General features: G+C 38.8%; 1 long non-coding RNA gene across 1 annotated transcript; it reads left to right on the top strand.

The window, feature by feature from the left end:
- Positions 1 to 286: 286 nt before the first annotated feature.
- LOC133555666 (uncharacterized) lies at positions 287 to 2,348 on the top strand. The gene is made up of 3 exons (XR_009807360.1): positions 287 to 339; positions 443 to 572; positions 1,401 to 2,348. It is a non-coding gene; the product is annotated as an uncharacterized LOC133555666 (long non-coding RNA).
- Positions 2,349 to 11,849: the final 9,501 nt, after the last annotated feature.

The raw sequence follows: 11,849 nt of genomic DNA, 5'->3' as shown, positions 1-11,849 counted from the left end.
CACACACACACACACACACACACACACACACACACACACACACACACCATTACCTCTGCTTTACCATGTTATTAGACATTGGTTTAACTCCATTTAAGCATTTAAACGTTAAAAGCATTACACTTGTACGACGTTGTAATACTTTTTTTTTTTACCAGCCGATGACGACGAAGTGAAAGACGATGAACTTTGCTTAAACGGTCTTACAAAGTTGGAAGATGATTATCGAGGTGTGTTTAAACCTTCGAATTATTTAATATTGTGTGTATTCATTATTTTGTTTTATAGAGGATTTGCCGTAAGATCCTAACGCGATCGTTTTAACACAATCGCAGTCTGGTGAGTCAAATGATTCTCATTTTACAAGAAAAAAAACATGCGGTATACAATACATATATACATATATTTACTTACATCTCCGGCTCGCTCGTCTCCCTTAAAGCTGGCGGGTCCATCAACGGCCGTTCCAGGCAGAGGAGAAGGCTTGATTGCGCCAAAGACTCCAGACATCGAATCCTTGCTCCGAGGGGAAATCATCGAAAACGACGGTGAATGTCCGACAGGCACCCGCTGTAAGTTTTTCTCATTTTCTGTAAGCTTTTTAAGATTCTCAGGAGCTTTAAAGAGCTCCTCTCACTCTAATGTCTTTCGCTCAAATGAATTTCGCGCCTAAGGGGAATGGGCGGGGACTGATTCCGGAGGTGGGCGGTTGTTTCCGCCAAGCAACCTTCTGGTTGAAATGGAGTGTGGATCAAGATGGATCCCTACTCTATATTCTTTTATTTAACCCAATGTTTTTTAAATACGTGTATAATGCTTTATATCCTATGTGTTGTGAATTCCATCCTACAATATCTTCCAAGGAACCCAAAGAAATGTTACCACACCTCCCGCTTTATTTATTCTATAGATTACCTGAACTATTTCATAAACTAAATCTTGTCTTGTTTCTGATGCTATGTTTTTTTATGCTCATCAATGCACTGTTGGACTGCGAGCACACAACTACTTTCCTTGCTTTGTTTTCCTCTATCCAGTTAACTGCCATATAAATTGCTACCAATTCCCCCGTAAAAACAGATAGTTTATCACCGATTATTTTATTTAATACTATGTTTCCTTGTGGGATAACTGCTACAGCTCTTACCTTTATTTTTTTATATAGTTTTTGATGCATCCGTATATATCATATCTCAATCCATTTTTCTATCCGGTAACTATTTAAATTTCTATTCTTTAGTAATTGCATGTTTTCTTTTGGGTTATCAAACATCCACGGTGGTATTGCAGGCATTGGTACTGTAGGACTAACTTTAATATTGTCAATTTTAACTTTATTACATATGTCTCCTATAATCCACCCAAAACTATTCTTTTTTGTTTTCTCTTTTTCTTGGCAGATTGGTAGCACTGGACAAGTCGGATATCCTTGCTTGGATCCTTTTAAAGTTGCCCGATAAACTGCTGAGAGTTGATCTCTCCTCTTGTCCAAAGGTTTTTCGTTCATTTTTACTTGTAATACTGGCACTAGGGTTGATGTAGTAGCTCCACAACATAACCTTAAAGCCTGTGACTGGATCCGGTCTATTTTCCCAAGTCATGTTTTTGAAGCAGATTGGTAAATAATGCATCCGTAATCAATAACAGATGGAATTAAAGTTATAAATATATACATGTATTGTTTTCAACGTTAACCTATCAGCCCCCCAATCATTACCCCTCAAAGCCCTCATTATATTTAACACCTTTTTACTTTTTCCCCTATTTTTTTATTTTCCGGAAGGAACACTCCTGAAGGAATAAATAAAGTACTATCTAATCTAATCTAATCAAATCTATTTTGCTGATGTGAGTTGACTAGTTCATATTTTTATCAAACCATATTCCTAAATATTTAAATACTTGTACCTCTTCTATATTTTCACCTTAGAGTTTTTATTTGGAGCTTGTTTGGTACTTTTGTCTTTGTAAAATGTATGACTTTTGTCTTTCCAACAGAGAATCTTAAACCTCAAGCCGTTCCCCAGTCTTGAACATTATTTACCACTTTGTTAGTTTTTTGATTATTTCTTTTGACTCTAAATAATATACTAGTCTTTCATTAATCTTTTTTTTTTTTTCCATTACTTTTCCCCAAATTTATAATTTCCTGCCTCTTCCGGGTCTTACCCTGACTTGCATATTGGAATTGTTACCGCTAATTTTCCCCTCTGCCGGTCATTCTCCTTCTTCATATATCCTGTCATATCATTTCAAGACCACTTCTTTGACGATGCCACCTAAGTTTTTGATCATTTGATAACCCGCTAGGTCTTTCCCCGGTGACGTATTTTTAACCTTTTTCAAAATTCGAACCATTTCATTCAAAGAAAATGTCATATCCATAGTGTTGGTAAAGCTATTATCGTTGTCTTCCATCATTTCCCCAATATTTAAACTCATTGTTTTTTCTCTCTTTTGTTTTTCCACATTTCTCAAATTATCATTACCGTGCACTTTAACAAATGTTTTTGCTAAAGGTTCTGCTGTTTCTTTACCCGTGACTACATCTTCTTTGATAAATGTGGCACATCATCCTCTTTACCCTTCATTCCTATCTTTACGAATCGTTATATATCCTTTTATTATACAGTTTAATTTTGGCTTCAGCCCTGTTTCTTGAATACAAATTATACGTGGTTTAGTTTTCATATTTTTAATATATCCCTTTAATTCATGTTCGGTTGCTATCAAACTTCTGGCATTCCACCGGACCATTAACAGGGTGTTGGAATGTGGTAACATGACTCCGTCACGTCTACTCTCCGTAGTACAGCTTGCACCCGGTACCAAGATAGTTCTTTCAACAACTTTGATGCTGCTTTGACAATTATTTTGATCTTCTCAGTCTTATTTTTACTTTCATTTTGTATCAAAGCTGAGTTGTGCTCTCTGGTTTATTTTGCAAATGAACCGACAGAACATGATCATGTACAAGACTCGCCTACCCACAATGCACTGCAACCCAACGCTCCTGGTCGGATGTTTTTTTCGGGGTTCATGGAGAGATGCGGTAAAGAGTGGTAGCCAAGACACACGGTCACACACGGTCACACACGGTCACACACGGTCACACTCGGCAATTATTTTGACCTGGGGAGCAGATATAGAGGAAAAAATGTGTCTGGGGGGCCGGGATATCTGATTTTCAGGTACAAAAAACTTCACAATGACCCAAAATAAACACAACAGTTAAACCTCACACTAAAAACAAGACATTGACTTGTACGTTCAAAAGACAGAATAGAACAAGTCAAGACATGCAATGCCATCTACAAAATGTTATGTAAATGTTAGTCATTACACACGCGGCTATGGTTCTGATGTATTTGTTACAGACATGTTTACGTCAAGTAACATCACATGGTTCCATTTGCACCTTTCAACAAATCTGAAAAGGAATATTAAGAAGTAAAACTTATATTTAATCCTACCTCTTCTCCGAGCACACGGTGACTGTACATACGGGTCGAAAAATGTTGACCTAATTCAGCATTTCTCAAAGTGTGGGGAATAGAGACATGACAGGTGGGGCGCGAGGAAAGGGAGGAAATTTTTATTTTTGATTTTTTTTACTATGCTTTCATTTTCTATACACACTGTAAATCACTTTGTGATTCTGTCTGTGAAATCCGCCGTATAAATAAATGTAAATTACTTATTTTTCCTGTAGGCTTTAAATTTCTCGGCAGGAGCGAAAGTTTGACAGACATAGCAACAGTAACTTTTGCAGGCAGGGCTAAGAGGAACAAACTTTCGCGCGGATGGGTAGCAGGCTAATGTGCGAACCACAATTACACAAAATGGATACATTTGCAACTCGCACCTCAAAGGTCTGCGGAGAAACAAAAATATGACGGGTCTAATCAACCAAAAAGTCAACCTGAAAGAAAATATGGCGAAGGGTATCTTGCTCTTGGATTCACGGCAGCGGAGGTGGGGGCAGAGGAGAGACCCCTGTGTGTTCTTTGTCTAAAACGGCTAGCAGCAGACAGCCTGAGGCCCAACAAAGTAAAGAGACAACTCGAGACCACACATGATGTCCAATAAATTGTTTTGTTGGGGCGATGGGGGTAGGTGGGCCTTGAGTCTAAAGTGGGGATGGCAGAAAAAAAAAAAAAGTTTGAGAAGCCCTGACCTAATTGTACGGATCTCACTTTAAACGGCAAACCGATCATTTAAATGTTTTCACTTTGAATATGAAACGAGGAGTAAAATGTACAATATTATCAATTATTTCACAAGGACATGTTTTAAGGATATTGTACAGTATAATTAAATCTAAAATGAATGTGATCACTTTCAGGATCATTTTATTTTTAGCCAGTAAACAACTGTTATGTACTTTTGAATCGGGTTTTCCCCTTTAAATAACAAAAATTATAGAATTTTACAATATTCATTATTATTAAATATTAAATGTGCCAACTAGTTTTACGGCATACATCAGCCCCCCTTTACCCATTTGTTAAAAAGACGAAAGTTGATGCGAACGCCTACGTGCTGTCAGAAAACTAAAAGAAGAAGAATGCCTTTGTGCAATTACTGCTAATAAATCAATCAATAAAATGCATCAGTCAAATAGTACAGGCAACTTCGTTAACATGGAGCCACAGACAATTTCATTCAAAAAGTCCCAATTGCTAACATAAAGATACAACAACAAATAAAGGCAAAGAAGGCCTAGTAGGTAATTACAACAACAGACAAAGTATTAAAAATGTCGGTCCAATAACTGCACAGGGATGGGCAGAGCCAAAACATGTGTAGCAAGTAAGCTGGAGACTGTTGACGCTGAAATAAGGCTATATGTGGCACAGATACAAGATTTATAAACTCTACTTAAACCCCCACTTAAGAACTTTCAGTTTTGGTTTATATTGGCCGCACCAGTGAACCAAAGCGATGGCGTTTTCCCAAAAGGAAAACCACATTTACCATGAGGACTAGCGCATATAGCGTCAAACTGACACGATAATGCCACAATGATTCTGTATTACTGAACTTTCCACAGTTTTCTACCACTTATTCCCTTTTGGGGACGTGGGGGTCGCTGGCGCCTATCTCAGCTACAATCGGGTGGAAGGAGGTGTACACCCTGGACAAGTCGCCCCTCATTGCAGGGTCAACATAGATAGACGGACAACATTCACACCAACCTACATATTTTACTCAAACCTTATATTTGCAGTTTGAAGTCACTGCATTGTTTTTTCCTTGTACAGTTCTTTTGAGTTTGTTGCGTGGTTGGTCAGTGTGGAACTGCAAAGTATCGCGCTGGTGGGTATTTATTGCTACCACACAAATTTCCAGTAGCTAAAATTAGTATTATTATTCTGATTTGAGCATTGAAAGTCACTTACTAGTTTAGCAGGAACAGATCCAAAGCAGCATTGGTCTAAAATCTCTTGTCTTTTGACCTCACGCAAGTTAGTGAAAGTCGTGCCATTGTTGATCCTTGATTGTCCCTCCCTTTTTTTTTTTTTTGAAAACCCGATTCAAAAGTACATAACAGTTGTTTACTGGCTAAAAATAAAATGATCCTGAAAGTGATCACATTCATTTTAGATTTAATTATACTGTACAATATCCTTAAAACATGTCCTTGTGAAATAATTGATAATATTGTACATTTTACTCCTCGTTTCATATTCAAAGTGAAAACATTTAAATGATCGGTTTGCCGTTTAAAGTGAGATCCGTACAATTAGGTCAGGGCTTCTCAAACTTTTTTTTTTTTTCTGCCATCCCCACTTTAGACTCAAGGCCCACCTACCCCCATCGCCCCAACAAAACAATTTATTGGACATCATGTGTGGTCTCGAGTTGTCTCTTTACTTTGTTGGGCCTCAGGCTGTCTGCTGCTAGCCGTTTTAGACAAAGAACACACAGGGGTCTCTCCTCTGCCCCCACCTCCGCTGCCGTGAATCCAAGAGCAAGATACCCTTCGCCATATTTTCTTTTAGGTTGACTTTTTGGTTGATTAGACCCGTCATATTTTTGTTTCTCCGCAGACCTTTGAGGTGCGAGTTGCAAATGTATCCATTTTGTGTAATTGTGGTCCGCACATTAGCCTGCTACCCATCCGCGCGAAAGTTTGTTCCTCTTAGCCCTGCCTGCAAAAGTTACTGTTGCTATGTCTGTCAAACTTTCGCTCCTGCCGAGAAATTTAAAGCCTACAGGAAAAATAAGTAATTTACATTTATTTATACGGCGGATTTCACAGACAGAATCACAAAGTGATTTACAGTGTGTATAGAAAATGAAAGCATAGTAAAAAAAATCAAAAATAAAAATTTCCTCCCTTTCCTCGCGCCCCACCTGTCATGTCTCTATTCCCCACACTTTGAGAAATGCTGAATTAGGTCAACATTTTTCGACCCGTATGTACAGTCACCGTGTGCTCGGAGAAGAGGTAGGATTAAATATAAGTTTTACTTCTTAATATTCCTTTTCAGATTTGTTGAAAGGTGCAAATGGAACCATGTGATGTTACTTGACGTAAACATGTCTGTAACAAATACATCAGAACCATAGCCGCGTGTGTAATGACTAACATTTACATAACATTTTGTAGATGGCATTGCATGTCTTGACTTGTTCTATTCTGTCTTTTGAACGTACAAGTCAATGTCTTGTTTTTAGTGTGAGGTTTAACTGTTGTGTTTATTTTGGGTCATTGTGAAGTTTTTTGTACCTGAAAATCAGATATCCCGGCCCCCCAGACACATTTTTTCCTCTATATCTGCTCCCCAGGTCAAAATAATTGCCGAGTGTGACCGTGTGTGACCGTGTGTGACCGTGTGTGACCGTGTGTCTTGGCTACCACTCTTTACCGCATCTCTCCATGAACCCCGAAAAAAACATCCGACCAGGAGCGTTGGGTTGCAGTGCATTGTGGGTAGGCGAGTCTTGTACATGATCATGTTCTGTCGGTTCATTTGCAAAATAAACCAGAGAGCACAACTCAGCTTTGATACAAAATGAAAGTAAAAATAAGACTGAGAAGATCAAAATAATTGTCAAAGCAGCATCAAAGTTGTTGAAAGAACTATCTTGGTACCGGGTGCAAGCTGTACTACGGAGAGTAGACGTGACGGAGTCATGTTACCACATTCCAACACCCTGTTAATGGTCCGGTGGAATGCCAGAAGTTTGATAGCAACCGAACATGAATTAAAGGGATATATTAAAAATATGAAAACTAAACCACGTATAATTTGTATTCAAGAAACAGGGCTGAAGCCAAAATTAAACTGTATAATAAAAGGATATATAACGATTCGTAAAGATAGGAATGAAGGGTAAAGAGGATGATGTGCCACATTTATCAAAGAAGATGTAGTCACGGGTAAAGAAACAGCAGAACCTTTAGCAAAAACATTTGTTAAAGTGCACGGTAATGATAATTTGAGAAATGTGGAAAAACAAAAGAGAGAAAAAACAATGAGTTTAAATATTGGGGAAATGATGGAAGACAACGATAATAGCTTTACCAACACTATGGATATGACATTTTCTTTGAATGAAATGGTTCGAATTTTGAAAAAGGTTAAAAATACGTCACCGGGGAAAGACCTAGCGGGTTATCAAATGATCAAAAACTTAGGTGGCATCGTCAAAGAAGTGGTCTTGAAATGATATGACAGGATATATGAAGAAGGAGAATGACCGGCAGAGGGGAAAATTAGCGGTAACAATTCCAATATGCAAGTCAGGGTAAGACCCGGAAGAGGCAGGAAATTATAAATTTGGGGAAAAGTAATGGAAAAAAAAAAAAAGATTAATGAAAGACTAGTATATTATTTAGAGTCAAAAGAAATAATCAAAAAACTAACAAAGTGGTAAATAATGTTCAAGACTGGGGAACGGCTTGAGGTTTAAGATTCTCTGTTGGAAAGACAAAAGTCATACATTTTACAAAGACAAAAGTACCAAACAAGCTCCAAATAAAAACTCTAAGGTGAAAATATAGAAGAGGTACAAGTATTTAAATATTTAGGAATATGGTTTGATAAAAATATGAACTAGTCAACTCACATCAGCAAAATAGATTTGATTAGATTAGATTAGATAGTACTTTATTTATTCCTTCAGGAGTGTTCCTTCCGGAAAATAAAAAAATAGGGGAAAAAGTAAAAAGGTGTTAAATATAATGAGGGCTTTGAGGGGTAATGATTGGGGGGCTGATAGGTTAACGTTGAAAACAATACATGTATATATTTATAACTTTAATTCCATCTGTTATTGATTACGGATGCATTATTTACCAATCTGCTTCAAAAACATGACTTGGGAAAATAGACCGGATCCAGTCACAGGCTTTAAGGTTATGTTGTGGAGCTACTACATCAACCCTAGTGCCAGTATTACAAGTAAAAATGAACGAAAAACCTTTGGACAAGAGGAGAGATCAACTCTCAGCAGTTTATCGGGCAACTTTAAAAGGATCCAAGCAAGGATATCCGACTTGTCCAGTGCTACCAATCTGCCAAGAAAAAGAGAAAACAAAAAAGAATAGTTTTGGGTGGATTATAGGAGACATATGTAATAAAGTTAAAATTGACAATATTAAAGTTAGTCCTACAGTACCAATGCCTGCAATACCACCGTGGATGTTTGATAACCCAAAAGAAAACATGCAATTACTAAAGAATAGAAATTTAAATAGTTACCGGATAGAAAAATGGATTGAGATATGATATATACGGATGCATCAAAAACTATATAAAAAAATAAAGGTAAGAGCTGTAGCAGTTATCCCACAAGGAAACATAGTATTAAATAAAATAATCGGTGATAAACTATCTGTTTTTACGGGGGAATTGGTAGCAATTTATATGGCAGTTAACTGGATAGAGGAAAACAAAGCAAGGAAAGTAGTTGTGTGCTCGCAGTCCAACAGTGCATTGATGAGCATAAAAAAACATAGCATCAGAAACAAGACAAGATTTAGTTTATGAAATAGTTCAGGTAATCTATAGAATAAATAAAGCGGGAGGTGTGGTAACATTTCTTTGGGTTCCTTGGAAGATATTGTAGGATGGAATTCACAACACATAGGATATAAAGCATTATACACGTATTTAAAAAACATTGGGTTAAATAAAAGAATATAGAGTAGGGATCCATCTTGATCCACACTCCATTTCAACCAGAAGGTTGCTTGGCGGAAACAACCGCCCACCTCCGGAATCAGTCCCCGCCCATTCCCCTTAGGCGCGAAATTCATTTGAGCGAAAGACATTAGAGTGAGAGGAGCTCTTTAAAGCTCCTGAGAATCTTAAAAAGCTTACAGAAAATGAGAAAAACTTACAGCGGGTGCCTGTCGGACATTCACCGTCGTTTTCGATGATTTCCCCTCGGAGCAAGGATTCGATGTCTGGAGTCTTTGGCGCAATCAAGCCTTCTCCTCTGCCTGGAACGGCCGTTGATGGACCCGCCAGCTTTAAGGGAGACGAGCGAGCCGGAGATGTAAGTAAATATATGTATATATGTATTGTATACCGCATGTTTTTTTTCTTGTAAAATGAGAATCATTTGACTCACCAGACTGCGATTGTGTTAAAACGATCGCGTTAGGATCTTACGGCAAATCCTCTATAAAACAAAATAATGAATACACACAATATTAAATAATTCGAAGGTTTAAACACACCTCGATAATCATCTTCCAACTTTGTAAGACCGTTTAAGCAAAGTTCATCGTCTTTCACTTCGTCGTCATCGGCTGGTAAAAAAAAAAAGTATTACAACGTCGTACAAGTGTAATGCTTTTAACGTTTAAATGCTTAAATGGAGTTAAACCAATGTCTAATAACATGGTAAAGCAGAGGTAATGGTGTGTGTGTGTGTGTGTGTGTGTGTGTGTGTGTGTGTGTGTGTGTGTGTGTGTGTGTGTGTGTGTGCGTGTGTGTGTGCGTGTGTGTGTGTATGTGTGTGTGTGTGTGTGTGCGTGCGTGCGTGCGTGTGTGCGTGCGTGCGTGTCCTGTTGTTTCAGACGATCGTAAACATTTAAACTGTCAGTTGGGAAGTCAGTAAAAACTGAACCCTCCTTTGTACCCCAAACTGACCTGTTGATTCAAACGACCGTAAAGACCAGTTGCTACGTGACACTGTGTTCTGCGATAGTTTTTTCCATCTGTTTAAATATGTTTTCGTGAGGTATGGAAGTTGTTTCAGACGATCGTAAACATTTAAACTGTCAGATGGGTGGTCACATGCTGCTCAGATGACATTGCTTTCTTAAAAAACTGAACCCTGCTTTGTTCCCTGTCAGGTCTTAACGATGTGTGCGTACGAATGTGTGTGTGTGTGTGTGTGTGTGTGTGTGTGTGTGTGTGTGTGTGTGCGTGTGTGCGTGTGTGCGTGTGTGCGTGCGTGTGTGTGTGCGTGTGTGTGTGTGTGTGTGTGTGTGTGTGCGTGTGTGTCCACCAAAAACTTCCCAATCCACGGTAGATAACGATGAAAATATCGAGAAAGGGCTTCCGTCTCTTCTTTCTTTTAGCTGAAATAAGCAGATATCACCCATTTCGTATCTGAATACAAATCCAAAAGATCCCTCCATCCCTAACCCTTCCAAATCCCATTTCTCACGCAAAGACTCGGTCGGCGGCATCTGAATACGATTTAGAAACACTCGACTTTTTTGCGGAGCGTCAATGTAAGTTTTATTATTTTTATAAATCGACACAGGCGTTTCACTAATCATGACCGAATCGAACAAAGTCTTTACGCTAACGTATAAAGCTCCAAATAATGACTAAGCCTTACACCGCCCTTTTGTACCCCTCCTCTACGTGTGTGTGTGTGTGTGTGTGTGTGTGTGTGTGTGTGTGCGTGTGTGTGTGTGTGTGTGTGTGTGTGTGTGTGTGTGTGCGTGTGTGTGCGTGTCCACATCTCCACACGTAACATTCCCAGCCATCAATACATCGAAATCTGGAAGTTGTTTCAAACGATCGTAAACATTTAAACTATCAAATATATGGTCACATGCTGCTCAGATGACATTGCTTTCTTAAAAAAACTGAACCCTCCTCTGTTCCCTGTCAGGTCTTAACTCCACCCTCTTCCTGGTTTAACCACTCCCACCGCAGGTCTTAACTCTGCCCTCTTTCTGTTTAAAACTCCACCCTCTTCCTGGCTTAACCACTCCCACCGCAGGTCTTAACTCCACCCTCTTCCGGGTAAGCCACACCCACTTGACCTTGACATTTGAACCTGACCTTTGACTTTGACCTTTGACTTTGACCTTTAACCTTGACCCCCTCATAAATCATTAACCTTTGAACTTGACCCCTCATAAATCATTGACCTTTGACCTTGAGGGGTCATAAATCATTGTTTTATGGGGGGTCATAAATCACTTTTGACTAAAGGTAGGGACTTAAATTCTCTAATGGTCCTTGGTTCTTTCTCGTGCACTACCAGCTGCACTAGTTTTTGGTTCTTTCTCGTGCACTGCCAGTTGCACTGGTTACTGGTCCTTTCTTGTGCACTCCTAGCTGCAATGGTCCTTGATTCTTTTTTGTGCACTACCAGCTGCACTAGTTCTTGGTTCTTTCTCGTGCACTCCCAGCTGCACTAGTGTTTAATTTTTCGTATTTTAAATACCTTTTAAATGAACGCTGGCTCCTGCTTTCCTCTGCAACCTGGAATCTTGAAAAGCATTGGTACCATGTGGTCCAAAGCGTCACATAGTGTCTAGTGATCAGGAGGCTGGACAAGTTTTAATGTGCTCTAAATACGTGTTAAAACATCTTCCCGCCTGATTTCAATGTTTTTATCCCATGACGAAGGCCTGTGCCGTA

Source organism: Nerophis ophidion, linkage group LG07 (genome assembly GCF_033978795.1).
Source record: "Nerophis ophidion isolate RoL-2023_Sa linkage group LG07, RoL_Noph_v1.0, whole genome shotgun sequence".
Taxonomy (NCBI): Eukaryota; Metazoa; Chordata; class Actinopteri; order Syngnathiformes; family Syngnathidae; genus Nerophis; species Nerophis ophidion.
This window is presented reverse-complemented; position numbering and strand designations above follow the sequence as displayed.